We start from the raw sequence: 26,434 nt of genomic DNA, 5'->3' as shown, positions 1-26,434 counted from the left end.
TTTTAGAGATGGCATGAGTAGGGCTCCAGTCGTTCGATTCCTCACTGCTAAGAGAGCTACACAACTCAAGTTTTACATTGAACATCCCAATAACTTGAAAACCTGTCTCTTATCTTCAACATGAATGGTGTGCTTATATAGTGATCATTTTAATATTTTGTCTCTCAGAAATGTGCAATGTAGAGTAGTTTTAACACTCCAAAATCCCTTATGACTCTTATGCTATTATCAATCGAGATAATTAGCTTGTTGTAGACGAGCAAGTTTTACCGTATAATGGGGTATATAAATTGACTCTTTCTTGTTGATATGATGTGATGTGCATAAAATAACAACACTAGCATATTTTTTAGGCTCCAAGGCATCATGTTCACACTTGCAGGGAGGAATATGTATAGAGGAGTCTGTACATGAGACTTTGTTGTTCTGCTGCAGATGCCATGGGGATGAATATGGTGTCTAAGGGCATGCAAAATGTTTTAGATTTCCTTCAAATTGAGTTTACTAAAATGGATTTTATCAGTGTTTCAGGAGAGTTTTTTTTTATTGCAATTGAACTTTTCGTGCTTTTTATTGGTAATTAGGTTTTAGGTCATTGCTTTATCACTAGGTTTTGTAGACTCTTAATTTACTATGCATTCTTTCATGAGGTTTTGTTTGTGCTCTTGGACTATTTGTTTAATGCCTTGGCTCGTCACTAGGCAATTTATGCACAAACAAGAAGCCCACAACAATGAACTTGATTGAAGGGCGTGATAAATCAGTTGTGTGTGAGGCTGTCACCACTGAAGCGATTGTTAGTAAGGTATTGAAGACCACCATTCCAACTTTGTTAGAATTGAACAAGATTACGAACTTAATTAGACATGCTTTGGCTAGTGCTAGGGGAGGGTTCAATGCCCATGCATCCAATATTTTCTATGTTGTGTTTATTGCAACAGGCCAAGATCCTGCCCAGAATAATGAGAGTTCCCATTGTATTACATTCAGGATTTTATAATGAAAACCAATTTTATATACTAAATACATAATTTTATTTTCTTTATGCATTCTCAACACAGATTAGTGGTTCAATTTTGTCTATTTTAGGGAAAGAATAAGAACCTCAACCCTACATTAGTTTGCCTATTAAGTTTTCCCCTACTTTTTCTAGAAAAATCCATATGGCATTTAATCCAAAAAAACAACAATGCACAATAATCTGAATATGTAGAACAACTGTACATGATGTTCAAACCTTAAATATTTTATAGAGTATGCATGCAACCACTAATTTTGCATTGGGTTCTCTCCCTTTTTTCCTAATATTATTGAAAAGAGAAAATAACCTAATAACTTATTTTTTAGTAGTCAAAATCTGGAAGGATAAGATGTAACAAACCCATTGTCTAGTATTTGTTTCTCTTTGGGAAGAAATAGGAGAAGAAATATGCACTATTGACTAATAGGACACAACAAACTTGTAGCTTGTATGATAAGCTACAATATTAAAAGCAATGTTAGATATTTACCAAAAGCCAAGAGGAATTTAAAAAACACACAAAATTGTGGAAGAAGAGTTGTATCTATTAGGATACAAGTTTTTATATCTATCCCTTGCATGTCTTTAAAAATAGGTTTAACTATGGTTATGCTTAAAAGGTCGAGATAGACAATTGCTAGTTAGAGAGGTTTTGTCCATCAATAAGGTTTAAGGAAAATAATTTTTGTGCATTTAATTTTACTCCCTGTTATAAAATAAAGTAGAGATGTGAGATTTACATTAATGGGAAGACATAAATGACCATCACTTGGTACTTGCTCCTACAAAATCATAGACAAAATTTGAAATGTTTGGCTTACATAATTTCTAATCATTTCTAAGGAACAAGGTGCGATATAAGTGGGGCATAACATAAACCTAACAAATTAGTGTGAGATTCAATCATGTAGCCTAGCTGAATAAATTTTGCAAAAAATGAAACTTATATGTTTGAGTTTATAATACAATATTATATATATTAAGACTCAAATGTTATCCCCTCAAATTCCATACAGAGTCATTTTACAACTCACATTCATTTATTATAAAGATGTCAAACTACTTGTACTGAATATCCCAAACAAACAACCAAAACTGATAACTTCTTACAAATTTGAACGAATTTGTAATTGCAGATTATTCAGTTCAAATAAATTGCATATGAAACTGCCTGATGAATTGTGCACTGAATTGACTGGAGATTTGGAAATTGTTCCAAACAAGAATTTCCTGCAGTGAATACTTCTGAACTTGGAGTCTAACACTTTATCCCTTAGGATACTATTTTAACGCTGAAAGGAAATACAAAGTACAATGTTCTTTAATTGTATGCAATTTATCACTATGGTGCCAACTTCCAACTCTGAACCAACTAAATGATATTAAACTAGTTTCTATACTTTAGATGGGCATTTCTTGTATGCATGAACCTGTCAATGAATTTTACAACTCTTCTCATACCGAAATGCAGGCCTAAGGGAAAGGAATATCAAGAACCATGAGAAGGAAGACATCTAAGCCCATTTCCTCAGATATATATTTTATATATGCTGCCAAGAAAAGTAGGTATTCCTACAAAGATTCTCCTACTTTATATCTGAATACAAATTTTATTGGGGTGTGCAAGTTGACCTTGCTTATTTAAAAGGAATTCAAATGAGAATAGGAGAATATGTACTAAATACAAAAAAAATACAAGCCACTCAAGACAATTGTTTAAAATACCATTAATCAGGCACATCACCATTTATCTCTAAGCTTAATCAAAGAGCTCTCAACTTGACCTCGCAAATGAGGTCCATGGTGGCAAATAAGACTCGTCGGATTCCCAGTTTGTTGTCACCACCACAGGTTGTTGAGATGATGAATTTTGTGTAGCATTGTGAAACTTCAGAACATCTAATGTCTCAGTACTTTTTCACCCTTCTAACCTGCATAAATATCCCCGTCTCTGAGTCATCACTTTTTGAAGAGATGTGATAAGGCCAATAAATTTATTGATAATAACATATATTACGTAAGTGAATTTTCAAGATTTCATCAATGACAAAAGTTATTAAGGCCACATTTCCAAAGGCATTTATGCTAGGGGGGACTATGAGAATCCAAACATCTAGGGGTTAGGAATTTAATCCTAGATGCCCACATAAAATTCTTCATTTAATATAAGTAAAAATACATTTTTCCCCAATGAACAACTCCAAGCACATTACACAAGCCTTCCAATGATTCATATCATAATGGATTCCTACTTGGAACTAGAATATTACCTACATTCTTCTATGCGATTTGGCATTTCCATTAGCTATGATGCTATCTAATTTTAGTAATTGTCTCAAAAGCATTTCAATGAGGTCAACCAAATCCATTTTCAACTACTCTTTTGCCTTTAACAATTAGTGCTTCCAGGGAAGACAATTGCAAATTTCCACTTGAAATAATGTAATATTTTCCTACAAAAGAGCCCTAATATGCACTGCAATAATTACAAAATACACACAAAAGCAACAAGATGGTAGTGCATTCACACATGGGAAAGTTAATTATTTGCATACTTGTGCTGCAAGTTTATCCACCTCTAGGCTCACTTCAACAATAACTCTTCTCCCCCTCTTAATTTTCGCATTCTTCCTCATTTGTATGTACTTCTTTTCTTGACTCATAGGATATTCCATAAACACGATCTTTGACTTGTCTTTCACACCTGCTGAATCAGAGAAGTCCTCCCTATCCCTTTCTTTTCCTCTAAAGATAATCTTTTTATCTTGTGGTTCTAAACCAATCTCAGGAGCAAGTAGTTTTTTCAACTTACCTGCATGAGGAATACCATAACATATTCAAAAAGATTCCCCCCCTTCCTCTTTCATCACGACTTATAGAGGGAAAGTCGATTCCTGCACGGGATAGGCCCCAATGAGTTAGGTGAACAAGTAATGTGGATTGTGTCTAATAGTTCATATTTGGGAATTGCTAAGCACTAATTAGAATTTCAAATTTGATATCGGTCAGTCATTTGCTTTACATATGCAGCATAGGCTTGAAAATATTAGATACCTAACTAGTAACTTTGGGTAATGAAGAACTTAACCGCATTGAAGTACCAAGGCTGACAAAAAGCAATCAAAGATCTCTTATAGAAAAAATTATAACTATTGTCTTTATAAATTAAATGTTCAATAAAATGGTTATAATTAATTTAATGTTATGGTCAAGATGCAATAGCATTAAATAAGGGCATTTTATTAATGCTTTATGCACAAAACTATATGCACACAATTCACCTATACAAAGAAGCAGTGACATAGCCACCACGAGAGTCTTGTTTTAACACGTTTCCTTTAAAATATTTAAAAAAAAATTCAATCAAGGAATAATACTTTTATTTCAAAATTCTAAAAGCCATTTACTTGAAAAGTGCATATTAAAACGAACAAAAAGGAGTTCATACTCTTTTTTCTTAATCTGAAAGAACGTTAGAGTTATAATTATAATTTTTATTATATTTTAAAAAAATTGAATACATTTTTCAAAAAATTACTATTGCATTAATACATCTCAAAATTATAAGAATATGATAATTATTTATATAATCTCATTTCAAATTATAATTAGATTAGTAAAAATAATATAAGATATTTTAAAAAATAACACAATTAACATGGCCATAAAGTGGTGGGAATCACTTCCATTCATTTTAATTTTTATATGATTGCTGTCACATGTAATACACAATATTCATCAATAATGTAACAATTACAACCAAATGGAAAATATGCGAACCCACTCTTGAAAATAATGCCAAGGGAATTTTATAATCCCACTATAAAATTCCCCATAATGGGCTCCTCGATGATTGGGCAAACCCACTCATCTGCCATGTCAACCACCACTTCCCTGGAAGCGCTGCCGTGTGGCTCTCCCCCACCTCCGTGAGTCTCTCCCCCACCTTTGTTATTTCATTATATATCGAATTACATTGAAAATGCATTGAAATTGGAATTTCTGCGGACCTCAGATATTATCAAATAATATTTAGAATACCGTCGGGTCCGCATCATCGCATCGCATAAATGAAGGTGTAAAGGCTCCACCCCTTGGTTTTCGCCGATGCGATATTGCGATGTGATCTGATCGCAATCGCATATTGCTGTATGTAAAGGCCTTGCCCTTTGGGCTCCCCATTCTGCGATCCGCCGATGTGGTTTGGGCCGTCGATCCGCGTGCACGATCGACGGTCCTTGTTTAATCGCCGATCACCATAGCCATCGCAACCTGCATCATCGCATTTCACATATAAAGGTGTAAAGGCTTTGCCCCTTGGTTTTCGCTGATGCGATATTGCAATGCAATCTGATCGCAATCGCATATTGCTATATGTAAAGGCCTTGCACTTTGGTCTCCCCATTCTGCGATCCGCCGATGTGGTTTGGGCCGTCGATCCATGTGCGCAATCGACGGTCCTCGTTTAATCGCCGATCACCATTGCCATCGTAGCCTACATGGTAGGCCTTTCAAAACTCGAACCACCATGCTGAATGCCACCGAACAGGCCATGCGAGGTGAAGAGGGATTCATCCATCGCGTTCTTACCAGTATCCCTGCAATCACTGCGACTAGGAGCACCTTCCTGAGTCATCTCCTTCTCAACTATTTCATTGAATTCCTTCATCTGTGCATCAGTTGCGATAGAAGATAATTCATTAGCTTTCAGAGTAGTGTTACTCTCCACCCCTATGTTGGCAAGAAGGTTAGCCACCTTATTGCCTTCCCGGCGAATATGTTTGAAATTAACTGCTCTGTGGGCTCTGAGCCAATCTTCAACAAGTTCCAGTCTTTCGGCTAGTCTCCAACTGTTGCCAATTTTGTTTGAGGGAGTCCCCTGCATAATTTTGTTCACCATATTTATTAGTATTTGAGAGTCGCCTTCAATGATGAGAGGTAAAAAATCATGTGACTGAGCTAAAAGGAGTCCTTGCCATAACCCTTCAAGCTCTACTGAGTTATTAGAGTCCCATCCTTTCAAGCCTAGAAAAGTTAGAAGGATGGCCCCTTTATGATCTCTGAAAATTCCTCCAAACTCAGCTTTACCTGGATTGCCTTTTGAGGCTCCGTCAAAATTCAGTTGGAACACATTCTGAGGAGGAGGGATCCATTTGTCTGAGATTGGACTTTTTGCTATAGTTTTGGCTAAAATTTTCAATTCTTGATTCCAATGTAGATTCCAGTTTTCCCAAATAGTCTTTTCCTGTGGCAGTGAGGGAAGGTCGTCGTCATGCCAAGATTGGAGTAGAAGAGTTTCCTTGAGGTTTTGATAGACATTGTTCCAGATGATGTCCATAGGCGTTGACTGATTCTTGAAGATGCATTTGTTTCTCTCCTTCCATATAGTCCACATAAGCAGGTCGGGGATAAGCTTCCATAAGGAGTTAAGAATCTTGCTCTTATAAGGATTTCTTACCCAATTGCGAACAGTGGTAGGGATGTCTTCCTTGATTCTGCTATCCCTTTGACATCTAAAACTGACTTTTTCCCAGAGCTTATGAGCCAGAGGGCATGTGTTCATGAGATGCAAAGTGGTTTCTTCTTCCTGATTGCAATTGGGGCAGATGGAAGGTCCATGAAAGTTTCTCTTCCGTAGATTATCCCAGGTGAGGATTTTGTTCTGACAAAGCAGCCAGAGGAAAGTGGACACCTTCGGCCATAAGTTGGGAGCCCAGATAGCTGTCCACAGTGGATCTTTGAATGCAGATTCTTTTATGATTATGTTGTAGGCTTCATGTGTTGTGAACATTCCCCTGTCTTCATATCCCCATCTAAGTACATCCTTCTTTTCTGAATATCTGATTTTCCGATTGGAGAGTTTTGTTCCCAGGATCAGCTGATCTGACTCCAGGCCATTCCGGATAATGTGATCAGGATTGACCCATTGCCTGAAGCCATGCGATAGGGTGGGCTTCCAATATTGATTGATCTTATCAAACCTGTGAGCTTCCCAATTGGGAATTTGGTGAGGATTAATCAAATCTTTTAATCTATGTTGTTGCTGCCAGGAGTCCTCCCAGAATCTCGCAATAGTACCATCCCTGACCTCCCAAAAGCTATGCTGCTGAATTAGATTTTTATGTTGCTTTGCTGCATTCCAGACTAATGAACCCGGTCCTATATCAGTGAGTCGGATAAGATCCTCAGCAGGTCTGTTATTGGCATATTTGGCTATCCATAGAGTGGCCCAAGGAGTGTGGGGTACAGTGAGCCAGTTCCACTAGATACGTGCTCCCATAACAACATTGCTATGATGAGGATCATGGAGCCAAGTCCCTCCTAAGTACTTAGGAAGAAAAACTTTTTCACATTTAACCAAAGCCCATTTGTGTTTCTGAACCGAGTTACCCCAAAGAAAGGATTGTTGGAGCTTTTTTATTTCTTTGAGAACCCATTTAGGCACTGCTAAGATTGAGAAAAGATATAGAGGCATAGATTGAAGAACATAATTGATTAAGACGAGGCGACTTGGAAAGTTGAGGGATCTGTGAGTCCAAGAAGAGAGACGTGCCTCTAATTTTTCAAGGAGCAAATTCCATGAGTAGTGTTTCAGGGCAACATCAGTAAGGGGAGCTCCTAGGTAGTTGGATGGAAGAGCGACTATCGGGAAACCCAAAATTCGAGCAATGGAGGCTTGGGTAACTGCAGGGGTATGAAAGAAGAAAATTTGAGATTTGGCTTGGTTTATAGAAGCTCTAGAGGCAGCTGAAAAAAGGTTTAACAGAGATTTTAACTTGCGAGCTTCTTGGACTGAAGGGTGCGCATAAAGCATGTTATTGTCTACAAATTGCTGATGGGTGAAGGGAGGGGAGTTGGGAAAGGAGAGGCCTCGTAGTTGCTGTGAGTGAAGAGCATCTTTGATACATCTACCTAGACCTTCTGCCATGATAACAAACAAAAAGGGAGATAAGGGATCTCCTTGACGAATACCTTTAGAAGGATGAAAGGGGGAGGAAGGAATTCCATTAATTAGGATGGAGAAGAAGGTGGATGAAATGAGACTCATAACCCATCTAACCCATGGAGGGGAAAAACCAAAGGCATTTAGAATTTTTTGAATATAACTCCAGCTTAGACTATCAAATGCTTTTGATAGATCTATCTTAAGTAGCATACCTGCTTTTTTATGCTGCTTCAAAGAGTGGATGATTTCGTGCGTTAGGATAATGCCATCCGTGATTTTCCTGCCCTCCACATACCCTGATTGCTCTGGGGAGATAAGTAAAGGGAGCAACGGTTTAAGCCTTGAAGCAATGACTTTGGAGACTATTTTGTAAATGACATTGCACAACGCTATAGGCCTGAATTTGTCAGGGGTTCTAGACTGCGCTTCTTTAGGAATGAGGGTAATGAAAGTGGCATTCATGGATGGGAGCATCCATCTGTTGGCTCTAGATTCTTCCACGACCTGCCAGACCTCCAATTTGATCATCTCCCAGAAATTGTGAAAGAAGTTAGAGGTAAACCCATCAGGACCTGGCGCCTTTCCTTCTTTTAGCTGTTGGATTGCTTTTTCCACCTCCTGTAAAGTAATCGGCTAGAGGAGCAACTGATTATGTTCCTCAGTGATGATCTTTGGAATGGATTGGATTATTTTATCAATGGCCTCCGTCCTATCTGTTTGAGTCTCATGATGAACCTGTTTGAAGTATGTCAGAAGTTCTTGTTCTATGGCTGCATGGTCCTCAACTTTTTCTCCTTGACTATTCTGTATATGGGTAATGGTGTTGGTCATTCTCCTTTGGATCGTAGAGTGGTGAAAGAACTTTGTATTCTTTTCACCTTCCTTTAGCCACCTGACCCGTGATTTTTGCCTCCAAAGAACTTCTTCTTGCTTGTCTCTTTCTAGGATTTGAGATTGTAGGTGTGTTTCCTGCTCCGAAAGCTACTCTGTTCGCCCTTCTATGATGATTTTTTGTTGCAGTTTTGTCATTGCTTTATTTAGTGTTGTTTGTGCCTTGATTATATTCCCAAAGGTAGACTGGTTCCATTGTTTGATATGAAATTTGAGACTTTTTAGCTTTTGGTGGAATTGGAACATTTTTTATCCCTCCAAAGGCTTGAAGCTTTTCCAGATCGTGTTGACGAAGTTGTTGAAATCTGGATGTGACAGCCAGAAGGCTTCAAAGCGAAAGGGCCGATGTGCAGTGTTGCTTGGTCTGGTCCATTGGAGTGCGATTGGCCAATGATCAGAACTTGTGAGGGGCAAAATTGAGGCTGAGAGGTCTCCGCCTAAATGGATAGCATTATCAGAGAGAAGGAATCGATCTAATCGTGAGACTATTTGATGAGGCTCTGCTCTTTTATTGTTCCAGGTAAAAACTTCATTATTGAAGGGTAGATCAATGAGCCAGTTATTCTGGATGAAGTTCTTTAGATGACAACTTTCTTTATCTAGTTTGCTTCTGCCTCCCCTTTTTTCCTCCAATTTGGTAATCATGTTGAAGTCCCCCCCTGTGATCCAGAGTGGGTGGGTCCTTTCAGTGTTGATTACTGATAAAGTATTCAGTATGTCTATCTTTTGTGTAGCTTCCTGGGGAAAGTAAAAATTTGTTAAATGCCCATGGATATTTGTCCCGGTTATATGGAACGAAGCCTGAATGAAGTGCTTGTTCGGTTGTAAGTTGGAGAGCGTGATTATCTGTGCATTCCAGTTGATTTCAAGACCTCCTAATGCCCCTAATGCATCTACTGCAATTGCAGTACAACTTGGCCAAGCTTTGGCCATGGTTTTTTCCAGAGTTTCTGAGTTACACTTGGTTTCTTGTATGAAGAAAATGCTTGGTTACCATGCTTTTTATCGATCTGTACTTCCCGGGGCTGTTAAGCCCTCTAATGTTCCATGAGATGAGCTTCATGATGAGATATTAGAGAGGGTAGTATAGTACTTCGTGAGCTTGGAGTATCTTCCGGATTCCACTAGCATTTCCCCGATGCGAATGGTTCGTTGAAGATCTGTTTTCCTTCCTCTTTTCTTGTTGTATTTATTGAGGATCTTTCCATCCCATTGGCTTCCAGGCTGTATTCCAAGGGTTTGCTGTCTCTGTGCTCTTGATAAAATTATTTCCAGATTGTCCAACTATCTTTCTAGAATTTTGTCATAACTTTTTGTTTTACAGGCTTGCTCTAAGCCTAGAATATCCAGGTCTCCTATATCTATGCTTTCTGGTTCCTCTTCCATATTCTGGGTTTCATTCCTTTCTTCTATATTTCCTTTTGTATCCTTCAGAGCAGTCTGCTCATTATCTACCTCCATACTTTGAGTGAGCCAGGTGGGAGAATCACTGGGAGATGGAGAACTAAGGTCAACGGTTTGCTTTGATTTTTGAGGAATCACTGTGTTGGTGGAGGCTGAGTGAGCTTTTGACTTGGGCTGCTCCTTAGGGGGAGCCGGGGTTTCAAGATTGTTTAGATCTGGCTAAGCCAGGGACTCGAAGCTGTTCCTGGTACTCGGTTTGGGGGGGTTATCAGCAGTGGTCTTGGGATGAGATCCAGATTTTCTGAGATTCTTTCTGCGATGGGAGACTTTGGTGAATCCATCAGCATCTGATTTTCCGGAAGGAGGAGGGGCTGAGGTTTTCAGGTTAGATGGGCAATCTCGAAATAGATGACCAATAGCGTGACATTTCCTACATCGGAATGGAACATGTTCATAGTCGATAGATTTGATCCATTCAAAATCATCATGAAAGAGACTTACCGCATCTGACAGGGCATTGTTGAGGTGCATGTAAACACATATACGCGCATATGAGGTGTATCTTCTAAGCTTAGTTTCCTCTGCAACTTTGACGAACTCGCCAAGACCATTACCAATATCTTGTAATGATGCCTCATCCCAATACTCCAAAGGGAGGGAGTAGAGGCGAATCCAGACCGGAGCCCAACTAAGATCCTCTTTGTCCGAGTTAAATCTCTCAACCCAATCTCTGAGGTACAGGCCAGCGGCGTTAAAGAAATACGACCCTCCATCAATGATTCTATTTCTATCCTCCAAACAGTTGAAAACTGCTGTGAAGAATCCCTTGGGTCCTAATTGCAGGGTAATGTGACCTTTCGGCTTCCATTTGGTTGTGATCCATCCCTGCAGCACTTTTTCTGTGGGTCAAAAGCCAATAAAATTCCCTATCAGGGCATGATCCTTTGATAGGGCATGATCCTTCATATATTGGATTTGTGTGTTGATCCTACAGCTGGGTAGCTCGATCTTTGGTCTCGTGGCTGCAACTGGCTTGCATGTGGTGGAGGTCGCTTTGGGGACCTCGTTAACTGTTTCTTTATCTCCTTGAGAGTCCTGTCCTTCTTCTATTTCCTCGTGGACTATTTGTTTGCAGGCTTCCTCCTGCATTGGAACCTGTTCGTTGTCATTTGGGGGAGGCTCTGCGCCCTCCCCCTGAGGTTTACCCATGATTCGCTCACCTCCTTTGTTCGTTAGTAGTTTGTCTTGTAGTTGTAAGAGTTGGCAGGGTTTACTGCAAACCCTGCGGCCTGACGTTGCAGATTAGTCCTAAACCCTAGCTGCCATGAACGCCGCTCCAGCTCCCGTCGTCAAAACTTTCCATAGTTAGGCTCGACTCAGTCATGAAGATTATTCCACAAGTAGAGCTCCATTATTCCTAAATATTTTTATGTTAATATAAGATATATTTTTCATTAAAAAATAGACTAAAAACAATTCCAACATGCATGCAGTGATTGAAATAAAAAAAGAAGTGAATAACTAAAAGGAAATATAAACAAAAAATAAATGTTATAATCTAACATGAACTACTAAGGCTAACAATAAAGCTAAAATAGACTCTCAATATCCATACATCCTAGTCTCTCCAATTCTAATGGATTTTCCTCATTAATTTTGCTCCCTTTTCCTAAAATTAAATAGTATGTTTTATTTCAAATCCATATATATTTCTCTAAGTATATTTTAATTAAAAAACCCTATCTTGGTATTTCATGGTTTTCTTCCAAGTTTAAGTTTTTGAGAATCTTTTATGCCAAATATATGTACCTAGTTCTCAGTTTCATGAAGCCTACTTTTAGAATAAATATTATTTGTTTTACAATTCTAAGGTTCGTTTAACATCATACCCCACAACCATAACAAAATTTTGCATTATTATTTGTTTTACATTCTTTCTTCTTCTTGGATAAATTAGGTTTGTTCATTCTTGGATAAACTAGTGCAATATGGTATACCGTTCTTTACAACTGTGCAGGATTATATGCGTAGCGATCCAGTTGAAATATGGGTGTATGATAGGGTGTGAAAGAAGAGACGTCGGGTGACTCTCAAAGTGCCTACAAATGATAGGGATAAGCGCAGGACTCAAGTTTCTACCTGTGTCAACTTTATTCATCACAAGGATGCCTTTATTGCTATGAAAATGGTGGAGCAATCGACTTTCATGAAAGCGCTTGTATACACGGTACATGATAATTTCATAACCACAGCTGTTTCCGCAGCGGGGGTTCCCCCAAATTATATCTAAGTGTTTAAGGAAATGGGTAATCCACTTCGAATAATCAATCAATTTCTTCTAAAGAATCTGATCCAACCAATAATAGGAGAGTTGGTTAATGACTCATCCCCTTGGGACTCTGACTGGGTGAATGATCCTATCCAGGTGAGGATCTTAGAACTCTATTAATACAACTTGAGTGGGCCTAATGGTTAAGAGCATGTGTTTCCTCCTAAGAGGTCACAGGTTCAAAACCAGAGGGGGTAGAGTATGTATGCCTTCGTAGACTTAGCAGTCAAATCGCTGCGCGGAGGTGGGTCCCTTGTGCCACAAACAAGGGGGTCTCATACACCAATTTGGTGTCTGGCTTGGCTGTGACCTTAAAAATAGATATTATTATTATTATTATAATAAATCTGGTGGGTAAGGAGAAAAAGATAGATAATTTCAAATGGAATCAAAATATAGATGAGGCAGTGAGTTGTTACGAGGTATATGTAAATACAGTGTGCGGTTCAGCTCTGCCTCCTGCAGGTGGGAGGCGTCATGCTGAGAAGTGGAATCAATTTCATTCACTTATCAATAGCTGGGCTTCTCTAGGGTTTAATTACAGCGTGCACTACTGAATATGAACAAAAAATTAATTTCACCGCTTCTTATAGATTCATGTTAACTGCTTCTTATAGTTCTGTATATTATAAATTTGTGTTCAATGGTATATTGACCCGTTTAAAGCAGTTAATTTCTTGGGAAAAATGCCTGGATCCATATTTGGGATTGAGAATACTTCAAGTAGGATTTAAATCGCCTTACCTTCGATGTGCAGACTATGAAGTTATAGCATTGGCTGTCATGCAGCTGTTAATGAAGTACGCTTACAATACTGGGTTAGACTATGGGAAATTTACTATCGGTTATGTCATGAAAATACCATCAGGAGATGTTTCCTATAACATTTGTTTGGCTATTTCTTTAAATGATTCTTGTGGGAAAGCTATTCCTAACATGGACGTCTATGCTATGATTTTGAAATTAGTCATGCAAAAAGCAGAGGAATACGAGGAAGCAGTGCTATCAGGTTTATTCCTTCGAGTGTATTACGCTGGTAGGCTGGAAAAAGAGTTACCTCTGAGCTACGATGAAATTGATACAAAAATTTTGCAATTAAGGAATTCCGACATAGGTGGTGGTGAACCAAAAGCAGTTCAAGCAATGGGTGTTAGTAAGCGTCGTTATTCCGAGCATGTACCTGCACTCAAACCTACGAGTAAGGAAAGGTAACCTTTCATTGTAGCCGATACTGAGACTGTTTTAATCAATAATGTGCATGTGCCTTACCCAACGGGTTTCTTAGTGGTTAAGCCAGGTGAACCAGATTATTCAATTGAAATGAATTTCAGTGAGGATTTGTTATTTTTGATACCTGAATTTGAAAAAAGAAGTAATCAAATGTCGTGCAACTTTCTAGAGCATTTAGCTTTGGTATAATACTAATATTCGAACTGTTTACTTCCATAACTTCTCACGATTCGATGAGATTCTATTAATGAAATATTATGCTTCTCATGGGGATAAGTACACCTTCAAACCACTTATGAGGAAACTTAGGCTTTACGAGTTACCTGTGTATCGGGGAAATAAAATGGTGTTCCGTATAAGAGACTCGTACACTCTCCTCCCTAGTAGTTTGGTTACATTGGTTAAGACTTTATGTCCGCAATTAGGTTCTAAAGGCTCCATCCCACATGACGAGGTGCGAGTGTCGAATCTTAAGACTCTTAGATCACTATTGTTGGATTATATGAAACAAGATATTTGTCTGTTAGGTGGGGTTATGTAGAAAGCTCAAGAGATTTATTGGACTCAATACAAAGTGGATATCACCACTTGCTTGACATTGTCAAGGCTAGCTCTTAGCATTTATCGTATGAGCTATTACGATCCAAAGAGTTGGCCTATCTATATACCAAGTAGGAACGAAGATGCATTTATTCGGCATGGGTACTATGTAGGCTATGCTGATACGTATAAGCCTTATGGTGAAAATTTGTACTACTACGACGTGAACTCCTTATATCCATATATCATGAAAACATTTCATATGCCAGGTGGAGTACCTATCTGGCATGGTGATTTGGAAGGCCAGGAATTGTCTAACTTGTATGGTTTTATTGAGGCTTATGTAGTGTGTCCTCGTACAATGACTCGACCTTTCTTACCCTATAGGGATCATAATAAGACTTTACTTTTCCCAACAGGTCAATTCGTAGGTGTGTATTTAGCGAAGAGTTGAATATGTGCGCGACTTGCGGTACAGGATTATATCACTAAGGGGATACTTGTTTGATAAGATGCCTAGTCCTTTCGATAGCTTTGTGTCATCCCTCTTTGGGAGAAGACAAGAAGCTAAGAAAACTGGTGATGATGCAATGGCATATGTGTACAAGATACTAATGAACTTCTTGTACAATAGATTTGGTATAAATCCATAAAGTACTATCATAGAGGTCTTTAGTGGGGAAAGATATGAAGATTTGATAAAGAGGGACAATTTGATATTTGGTGACAAGCTTAGTGAGAATTACTATATCGTCAGTTACGTGAGCAATACAGCAAATGTTTCCGTCTCAGACTGGAATCCTCCTAAGATATCGACTGTTCAATTGGCCACAACTATTACAGCTTGTTCTCATATTCATATGTATAAATACATTTCAAGACCTGATTGTTACTATACTGATACTGACTCAACAATTCTAGGAAGTCCTCTTCTAGAAGAGGAAATCTCTTCCATTGAATTGGGTAAGGTCAAGATGGAGCACTTTGTCAAGAAAGGTATCTTCGTAGCTCCTAAGAGTTATACCTTATTAACTGAAGATGCTAGTGATATCATTAAGCATAAGGGTCCTGCTAAAAACTTGGTTAATGTTGGATGGTTTGAGTCACAATTAGCAGATATGTCTCGAACTCAGCAGGTCACCGTGGCATCTAACTTCCAAATAGATTGGCATACCCTCAACATAATGAAAAAGGAGATCCAAGTCAACCTTGGAATCATAGCATATGGAAGGTAACAAGTAGAGCCAAATGACAAATATGAGAACCCATTATTGAAAAGAATGTTAGGGGGAATTTTATAGCCCATATATATATATATATAAACATTTATAACCCATATATATTAAAAAGAACGCAAGTAATTTTTTCAACTCACCTGTATGAGGAATACCATAACATATTTAGAAAGATTCCCCCCCCTTCCTCTTTCATCATGGCTTAGAGAGGGAAAGTCGATTCCTGAACAGGATAGGCCCCAATGAGTTAGGTGAACAAGTAATGTGCGTTGTTTCTAATTGTTCATAGTTGGGAATTGGTAAGCACTGATTAGAATTTCAAATTTGATATCGGTATGTCATTTGCTTTACACATACAACATAGGATTGAAAATCTTAGATACCTACCTAGTAACTTTGGGTAATGAAGAACTCAACCACATTGAAGTACCAAGGCTGACAAAAAGCAATCAAAGATCTACTCTAGAAAAAAGTATAACTACTTTTTTCTTTCTAAATTAAATGTTCAATAAAATAGTTATAATTAATTTAATGTTATAGTCAAGATGTAGTAGCATTAAATAAGGGCATTTTATTAATGCTTTATGCACAAAACTATAGGCACACAATTCACTTATACAAAGAAGCAGTGACATAGCCACCACGAGAGTCTTGTTTTAACACGTTTCCTTCAAATATTTATAAAAAAATTTCAATTAAGGAATAATACTTTTATTTGAAAATTCTAAAAGCCATTTACTTGAAAATTGCATATTAAAATGAACAAAATGGAGTTCATACTCTTTTTTCTTAATATGAAAAAACGTTAGAGTTATAATTATAATTTTTATTATATTTAAAAAAATTAAATACATTTTTCAAAAAATTACTATTGCATTACTACATCTCAAAATTATAGGAATATGATATTTTTTTATATAATCTCATTTCAAATTATAATTAGATTAGTGAAAATAATATAAGATATTTACAAAAATAACACAATTAAGATGGCCATAAAATGGTGGGAATCACTTCTATTCATTTTAATTTTTATGTGATTGCTCTCACATGTAATACACAATATTTATCAATATGGAATGTAACAATTACAACCAAATGGAAAATAGGAAAATCCACTCTTGAAAAGAATGCTAAGGGAATTTTATAATCCCAATATTGTTAGTTGAATGTCAAAATGCACGTATCATTTTACTGTGAGACACTAGTATATTATTCTGATTCTTTAGCACATTTACTACAATTGTTCTTTAAATACAAGCATATTGATAACCAACAAGTGAACATGTTTGAGGGTAGATGTAGGCAAGGAGTGGGTAATTACATGCTAGTTGGAAAGAAGCCATAGGAATGTGGGATTGGAAGAACATTGCAAGCGTTGCATTATAACATTGCATGCATTCTGTTAAAATACTCTCAAAATTCCAGTAATTCAAGTTATGGGATTTACAAAAATGAAGTGGGGAGATGTTTATCTGCCAACTTATTTTCTGTTGAGAGATCTCAAACAAAGAGTTTGCATAAGAGCAAAAATCTCAAAGTATTGTGAAATTATGAATATAGTGTAACATAACACTACTTTAATATCTTAAAACTCAAAACTCATAAACTTAAAGAAACCACTAATGATACCAATTTAAAACATAATTAATTTTACGATTATTCAAAACATTTTCATCTATGATGCATAATAATTTAATATATAATAACACTTCAACTTTGTATAACCATTAATGAGACCAAGTTAAAGTCGATAAAGGCTACAACATAAGAAATATTTCCAAACCAAAACCAAAATCAAAATTCAAAATACTATTGGAGTTAAGTTTTGCTCCCCTTGAGACCAAATAGCTTATTTGGGGCCAGGGTATTTTAGTTTAACATTTGTAAGCTGGACTAAAGTATTTGACCACATTTTGGGGGAGAACAAGACTAGATGTATCAAATTATTCTGATTCTTCTGTAGTAGCGGTAAGGAAGACGATATGATATACCATTGTATATACCCTTTTGCCTTTATTTTATCTTTTGTAAATATTTCTATGTTAATATAAGATATAATTTTCATTAAAAAAAATAGACTAAAAACATTTCCAACATGCATTCAATGATTGAAATAAGAAAAAGTGAATAACTAAAAGGAAATATAAACACAAAATAATTGTTCTAATCTAACATGAACTACTAAGGCTAACAATAAAGCTAACATAGACTCTCAATATCCATACGTCCTCGTCTCTCCAATTCTAATGGATTTTCTTCATTATTTTTTCTCCCCTTTCCTGAAGTTAAATAGTATGTTTTATTTCAAATCCATATATATTTCTGTAAGTATATATTAAATAAAAAAACCCTCTCTTGGTATTTCATGGTTTTCTTCCAAATTTAAGTTTTTGAGAATCTTTTATGCCAAATATATGTACCTAGTTTCGGGTTTCATGAAGCCTAGTTTTAGAATCAATATTGCTTGTTTTACAATTCTAAGCTCTGGTTAACATCATACCCCACAATAGTTACAAATTTTTGCATTATTTTATGTAATATATTAGAACAAAATTATACAAAACTTCCTAACATATACATGAACATAAGACATCAAACATATACCACTGCTGCAGAAAAATTTCCTATAAATTATCATGTCTTAGTATTCTTTGAGGCGTGAAGAGTCTAGACTATATCATACACCAATAAGTACTGACTAATAAATAATGGCCTACACTAGCAAACAATTTTTTTAAATTAGCTGCATAGAAAGACTCACTAACTACATAATGGAATGTCTATGTCCAACATTGTTCTGTTCTCTTAATATTGTTGATATAAGCATTTTTCCTACTGCACTCCTCTATCATCTCTTGGAAACTTGGTTACATATATTTGCTTATTCAAAACAATAATCTAAGAGTCACACATATTTGATTTTTTAAATTAGTAAACTAAATATTTTCACTTACCTTTCTATCATTGCATTGGGGTTGACATATAACTCAAGCTCTATGCATGAAAACCATAATACTATAGTTATATAATATAAAGAATGGATATTACCTTCTTGGAGGATGAAAATGAAATAGGAAAAAAGGCATATGTCTTATGCACCCACATGAGACTTCACAGTCACAACTTTCTTATTATATCTCAAATATAGGGATGTCGAAATTGTAAAGTTGTTCTATGATTATTGCAGGTACAGCTCCTATGTAGAATGCTACAATGTTTAATGCAATGAGTGGTATCAAAGATCTAGGCCACTAATAAGTTTTTATCATATCCCAAAGGAAAGCCTTTTTGCACTGAGTATGTTTCCTCTTTGCATAAGTTTGCTAAAACCAATCCATCCTTGGTTACATGATAAGAGGAAAGAAATAAAAATGGATAAAAAACATATTAATTTTTATATGATTTCTCTCTCATGTAGTACACAACATTCATCAATATGGAAGGTAACAAGTAGAGCCAAATGACAAATCTGAGAAACCATTATTGAAAAGAATGCTAGGGGGATTTTATAACCCATATATATCTATCTATCTATCTATCTATCTATCTATCTATATATATATATATATATATATATATATATATATATATATATATATATATATATATATATATATATATATATATATATATATATATATAGTTTGTGAATCTAACAGTTTCCATTATGCCAAAAAATTACATCAGTGTGTATATCTTTCCAAAATCCTAACGACCTCACTCTTATTAGATTTATTGGCCAGTAGGTAGTTACCAAAACCTATAAAAAATTTCCAAAAAAACATCGCTACCCAAAACTGAAGAGGCATGTGATTCTAGAAGACCTTCAAGATCAAAATTCAACCAACAACCATTATGAGTATGGCAAATTAACTGAAGTTGGATTCTCTAGTCTAGAACTTGGTGAAGGTGGAGGCCTGATCTCCATATGGGTCAATCTTCCTTCAAAAGGGTCCAATTTCTCCTGTATGTGCCACTTCCCCCTCTGAACGTTGGCCAATCAATCTTGCATATGCCATTGGTGTCTCTGGAGATTATTCATGAAACCTATGATCAAATTCCTATCATCGCGTCTATCTCTGCTAAGCTAATCCAGGAGAAAAGTGATATGCCTGAGCTGACTGCCAAGGTTATCTGGAGAGGGGATTAGTTCCTCAGTGCTAGGTGTATGGACTGGATTGGGATCATCGAGCTCACTATGGATTGTGTCCTCCAACTAATGTATGCTATTCTATCCCCTCTTGCCAATCCTGCTTCTAACTTTGCCTCTTTGTTAAGGCATTGCAGACTATACTACACAACAAATATTTTGGAAAATATATATACTATAGTCGCATCATAAGAGCTCAACATGCCTAAATGAATCACCAACAAAGCCAAGCCAAAATAAACTCCCACTCGAATAGGAACACAAGGTAAATTTTAGCAAGTTGAGAAGATGGCCGCTCACAACCCTCCACTAGAAATACACGAAACCCTTCCATAGGCAACGATCAACCGAGAGTGACCCAACAACAACCAACCTAAATGATGATCCTGTGACCACAAACAACATGTACAGGCCCAAGAACCCAAAAGTAAAGCCATAACTATAACAAAGATAGATAGTCCACCAGAATACCCATCTATCAAATTAGGATACCAAGATTTGAGTTCTTCTAGACATGTAGTCGTAACAACAGAGTTGGGGTTACCCTCAATCACCCCAGATATTATCATTGAGCCAATAGAACCAATATCAAAATGAAGTGTTTGGCCTAGAGAGGTAGAGGGTTGACACATTCTCCTTCGGACTGATCTGAAATTAAAATTGAAGGTTTCTTGTAAAATTTTGCAAGCTAGTTTATGTCTTATGGCAAATGGATCGAAATTGCAAAAGCACATACACTTAGTAAACTTAGTAAAGTTCTGTAGATTTAACAGTGAAAAATAAACAACAAGAAGCATCACAAAACAATAATTTGATGATGGAGTTCACCCCTCTTGGGCTACATCTCCGGGTCCAACTTCCAATGTTGGCCCTTTAAATTATACGCTAAAATGTCAAATTACATCAAGATACAATGCTCAAATTGAAAAAATAACACTTCCATTATGTCTATAACACCCAAAAACCCATTGTAAGCTCTTCTTGGGCTCAAAAAGGTTGAAAAATGACCAATTCAGGCCTCCTTCTTCATTTCCCTACTAGCTATGCTGCAAAATCGACCTTCTATCAAAGCTAGCAATGAATTCTGCTTTGGCGGCCTTGCATAGCGACAATTTTGTGCGGGTTTGGCCATATGTCCGCCGAAAAAGGTGAAATTTGTCGGATGCTTAGTTTGACACCTGCGTCCTTATATTTTGCCTTCATATTGGTCACGTGGCATACAATATGACTTTAGGCACAGGACAGAGGCCACGCATCTGCCAACCCTCTGCTCCTGGTCACGTGCAATTAAATGTGATTGGGGGCTAGTGCGGGTAGGGTGCCATGCGCTTGCCTCTCCCTGATCCATTCGCTGATTGTTATATTATGTTAACAGAACCTGGGGCTAGGGTCACGTGCGCCGCCCCTCTCGCCTTGACACACGATCATGTGAAATGCCATATGATTCGGGGCTATACCCTTTGGCCCTTATCCGTTTGCCCTCGTGCTTCATCATACAACATTTCATATAACTCGGGGCTGGGCCAGTAGGCTTGACGCCCCCCTCCCAAAACACGCCAACCAAACCACCATAAATATAACCATGCCACATTGTATTAGTAAGTAATAACTTGGTAGAGTGGTAGAGTAGATGGTTAGTACTGTGAAGGTCGCGCGGTTGAACCCCGTGGAGGCTCATTTAGGGCTTAACCAAAATTTTCACAAACTTTGAGGGCCACATGGCACCCTCTGATTGGCTGATCCAGGTGGATATTGGTGGCCACCTACCTATTCCACTTGGACCCCCACCATTGCTTCTTTCAGTTTTTCAGTTTCCTTAATTGTAGCACAATTTACTATTTTTAGCAGTTTTTTCGGGTCCTAAACTTCTGGAGCCGTTTTGAGGCCCTAAATGACATTTTTTTGGAAATCTACAGCCAACGATTTTCTATCCAAAATCATCTTTACCATCGTAGTCCTTGTAGAGATCTTTCCAATGGGCTATCATGTGCTTCAAACGGAGATAATATGACCAAGTCACGACCCTGGGAAGTTGGCTGTCCATCTCACCCCAACAAGGCTCATAAACTCTTGGTGTTACATCTCCTCGGGTTAGGGTTTTGGTTGTTTAGGGTTTGCTATTATTGTTTAATAATAAAAAGGCCCTTGAGCCTCATTGTAAGGCAGTTCAGAGACATGTAGCCACCACATCTCTTCTCAGAGATAAGCTACCATCGCCCTAGCTAGTTTATTTCCATTCATGTTTGCAAGCATATTTCAGTGTTTTACATTAATGAAATGAAGTATTATTTCCTTTGCATCTCTGTGTTTATGGTTATCTCTGTAATTTTTTGCATTCGTGTTTAAATCCGGATCAGTAGTATCAGAGCGGTCTGCTTTTTTTTCTCTATTTTTCTTTGCATGTCCCCAAAGAGGTCGGATATAAGGAGTTAGGGCTTGAACTGGTCGAACCTTTGCAAGACTAGCCTCGAAAATCCCGACGGCCTCCCATGGCGGATGAAAAGAAAGATGAGGGGGCAGGAGATCCTATCAAAATCTTGCTTGAAGAAGCCCTCGAGCGACAAAGGAACGCCATGATGGACAACTTTTCCCAGATCCTTCAACTGCTACCCAGGGGCAACGCATCGGCGTCCAACAGCTACTCTGGAAACGCCAAACCGTTTAAGGTACAAGATAATTTTGAAATCCCCATATTTGAGGGTCAGATAGATGCAGATGCCATCGATAAATGGTTAAATCTGCTAGAGGGTTATTTTTCTGTTCATGATTTTTCTAGTCGGGAAAAGATTATTTTCGCTCTTCTCAAAGCAGCCCCCCACGTCAAGGATTGGTGGGAAACCTACTGCGAGCAGAAGGATGAAAGTACAGGCTCACTATTTTCAACTGCACCCACTTGGAATTCATTCCGGGTTGCCATCAAGGAGCAGTACTCCCTGTCGGAAGCTATGAGGATCAATACATAAAGTGGACCACGCTGCGACAAGGAAGGGACCAAGACGTGCCAGAGTTTACCAATATTTTCCATACCCTTCAAACAAAATTGGGTATCAAGGATACAGAGCAACATTTGGTACTCAAATACCGCAGCTGCCTACACAAGTACATCTAGGAAGAAATAGAATTCCTGAACATCTCCTCACTCGGTGCGCATACCGATATGCCATCAAGGTCGAGCAAAAGTTTAAACAGAAGAAGCAAGACTTTGGATCTGCGAATCTAAAGCAAGGGAAAGGTGCCCCCAAACCGCAGAACAAAGGAGAAAGCCAAGGCGGGGTGGCCCAAGACAACCCGCTAAAGCTGCAATCAAAGAACAACACTGCGAAGCCGAAAAAGGACACGGGAAAGTGGTGTGAGTTCCATAAGAGCTCCACTCACAACACAAGTGAGTGTCGGGCCAAGCAGTCACGGGTGGCAGAGTTAAAGGTTTCAAAATCAGATGCATGTTCTGACTCTGAGTCAGAACTCAATAAGGGGAATGAAAAAGGGAAGCAAATTATCAATGCGGAGCCCAACGCCACCGTTGCCACCACGAAGATCCAGAAGGAGGAACCCGAAGATCCAGAGGAGGAGGAGCGACTCTTCCATTCCCAGATGTGGGTAAAGGGCTCCCCGCTACAGTTCATTGTCGACAACGGGAGCCACAAGAACCTCATTTTGGTAGAGGTCATGAAGTGGCTGGCTTACCGACCATAACACATCCACAATCGTACACCATCGGGTGGCTTCACCAAGGACGGGATCTTCACGTGAGTCAGCAGTGTGCCTTCCATACAACATCAAGCCCTTCACATATGAGGTATTGTGTGACATTACTCCCCTTGAAGTTTGTGATGTATTATTAGGACAACCATACTTGTGGAAGCAACATGCTGTGTATGAATGAAGGCCTCTTGTTATTATTGTTACTTTGGGAAATAAGTTGTACAAGATACTAGAGGTAGAACTGCCTACCGCCATCTCTTTGGTTACTGCAAAACAATGCAGTAAGCTCATTTCCAAAATCGGGAAATTTGTTTTCCTGATGATACGCCCTCAAGGAAAGAAGAAGACGGTGGCCACGACCTCTAGACAGGGCCCCTCCACACGACAACTATAGATGGACAAGGTCGTGGAGGAGTACGAGGACATCTTCACCTCCCCCGCAGGGGTTCCTCTGCACTGTTAGGTCAAGCACTCCATCGATTTGACTACAGGTGGGCTGCTGCCCAATGGACCAATCTATCGGCGCTTCGTTCTGGAGAACGATGAAATCAAGAGGCAGATTCAAGAGCTGTTGCAAAAAGGTCACATCCGTCCGAGTTCATCGCCCTGTGGGAGCCCGATCATGTTGGTACAAAAGAAGGATGGGACTTGGAGACTCTGTTTTGACTATCGGGTGTTGAACAAGATCATTGTTCATAATAGGTACCCGATCCCATAGATTGATGACCTCCTGGACCAACTGAAGGGGGCCGAATATTTCAGCAAGATTGATTTGAAGTCATGATATCACCAGGTACCAATCGAACCCTTCGATGTGTGGAAGACTACCTTCAAAGCCAAGGAGGGCCTTTTCAAATGGTCGGTTATGCCTTTCGGATTGACGAATGCTCCTGCAACCTTCATGAGGCTAATGGATGACATCTTGCAACCATTCACCAACTCATTTGTAGTAGTATACTTGGATGACATCGTGATCTTCAGCTAGAGTTGGGAAGAGCACCTCCACCACATCCGACAGGTTCTCTAAACACTGCGGCAACACAAGTTATGTACCAATTTGGAGAAATGCACTTTTGGAATGACCCAAGTTAAGTATATGGGATACATTATTGATGATCAAGGGGTGCATGTGGATCCAGCCAAGATCCAAGTCATTCGGGATTGGCCATCTCCAACCACTCTGACAGAGCTTCGCAGCTTTCTAGGTCTTGCCAACTTCTACCACAGGTTCATGTTGGGATTTTCTCATATCACTTGGCCCTTGAGTCAAGTCACCAAGGGAGGAGCGAAAGCAAAATTATTTTGGTCTGAATCTCAACAGAAGGCATTCATAGGGTTGAAAGATCGCCTCTGCTCGGCATGTGCTTGCATTACCAGACTTGCAACAACCATTTGAGGTCGAGACATATGCCTCTGACTATGCTATTGGGGTAGTCCTTACTCAACACGGGCATTGAATGACATATAACAGTGAGACACTTTCAGGCACAGTCCAGAAGTATCCCACTTATGACGAAGAGATGTATTCCATTGTGCAGGCCTGCCAATAATGGAAGCATTACATTTTGGGGAAGGAAACGGTCATCCACATAGACCACTGATCCCTACAGTTCATACAGACCCAAGGGAAATTGCAGAATGATCGCCATCAAAAGTGGTCCACATACCTGCAACAATTCTACTTGAATATCAAGTATAAGAAGGGCAACACCAATAATGTTGCAGATTGCCTCAGTCGACCACCGATCATGGTGTTAACCACCGTGCTCAACTCTTATGGGCACGAGACTTCTGATTGGCCACTTCTCTACAAAAGAAACCTAGAATTCGGCCACACATATTAGACACTCTTGGAGGGTTAGGATGTTCCAGATTTTCACCTCCAAGATGCCTTGTTATGCCACCTGGGTCACCTTTGTGTTCCTTCAAGTGAGCGTTCCAAGATGATTTGGGAAGCACACTACAGTCGGGCTGTTGGGCATTTCGGGGTCGAGAAAACGATGGCAGTACTGCAGAAGTATTTCTTTTGGCTGAATCTTCGACGGGATGTCGGGAAGTACATCAGATCATGCACTACCTGCACCATTTCCAAACCGATCATCAAGAAGCAAGGCCTCTATACCCCGCTGCCTACCCCTAGTCGACCTTGGGAATCCATCTCCATGGATTACATGTCAAGCCTTCCTTCCACTAAGCATGGAAATGACTGTGTTTTTGTGGTCGTCGACAGGTTCTCGAAGATGGCCATTATGGCGGCCTACAAGAAGAATATCATAGCAGAAGCCACTGCTAAACTGTTCTTTGAACGAGTGTGGGTACACTTTGGGATCCCACAATTTATCATCTCAGATTGGGACAACAGGTTCCTCAGTACATTTTGGTCTAGTCTCTGGTCGATGTTGGACACCAAACTCACTAAGTCTATAACTTTCCATCCTCAAACTGATGGCCAGACAGAGGTTGTCAACAGGATGATCGTACACATTTTGCGAATGTACAACTCAAAGCATCCACACACATGGGACGAGAGCCTCCCGTATGTTCAACACAGTTACAACTGGGCTCTCCACAGCTTGACTGGCCACAACCCTTTTCAGGTGGGCTTGGGATTCCAGCCACTATGTCCCATTGATGCGGCCATGCCATTTGTAACTACTCATGCAGATTCGGCTCATGTCTAGTCTAAAATAGATAAGGCAAATAGCTTCATTGAGCACATCCAACATATTCGCCAGTAGGTCCATGACATTCTGGAGAAATCAAATGCCAAGTACAAGCAGCGACATGATCAAAATCGAGTGCCACACAAGTTTCAGGTGGGCGACAAAGTCTGGTTGCATTTGCAAAAGGAACGCCTTATCGGAGCTTATCGAAACTCAGACCACTCTGATATGGTCCTTACACCATTACCAAGGCTATGGGAGACAATCCATTTGAGCTCAACATTCCCCTATTCCTTGGCCTGCACCCAGTGTTCAACGTG

At 38.8% G+C, this 26,434-nt stretch overlaps 1 pseudogene; it reads right to left on the bottom strand.

The window, feature by feature from the left end:
- Positions 1-2,795: 2,795 nt before the first annotated feature.
- Positions 2,796-5,426, bottom strand: LOC149229357 (BAG family molecular chaperone regulator 1-like; annotated as a pseudogene).
- Between the last annotated feature and the right edge of the window lie 21,008 nt (positions 5,427-26,434).

The sequence above is a fragment of the Pinus tabuliformis genome, chromosome J (assembly GCF_031772625.1).
Source record: "Pinus tabuliformis cultivar Carrire ecotype Pingquan chromosome J, CPIR1, whole genome shotgun sequence".
NCBI lineage: Eukaryota > Viridiplantae > Streptophyta > Pinopsida > Pinales > Pinaceae > Pinus > Pinus tabuliformis.
Note: the sequence above shows the minus strand (reverse complement) of the source record. Positions and strands in the feature narration are given on the sequence as shown.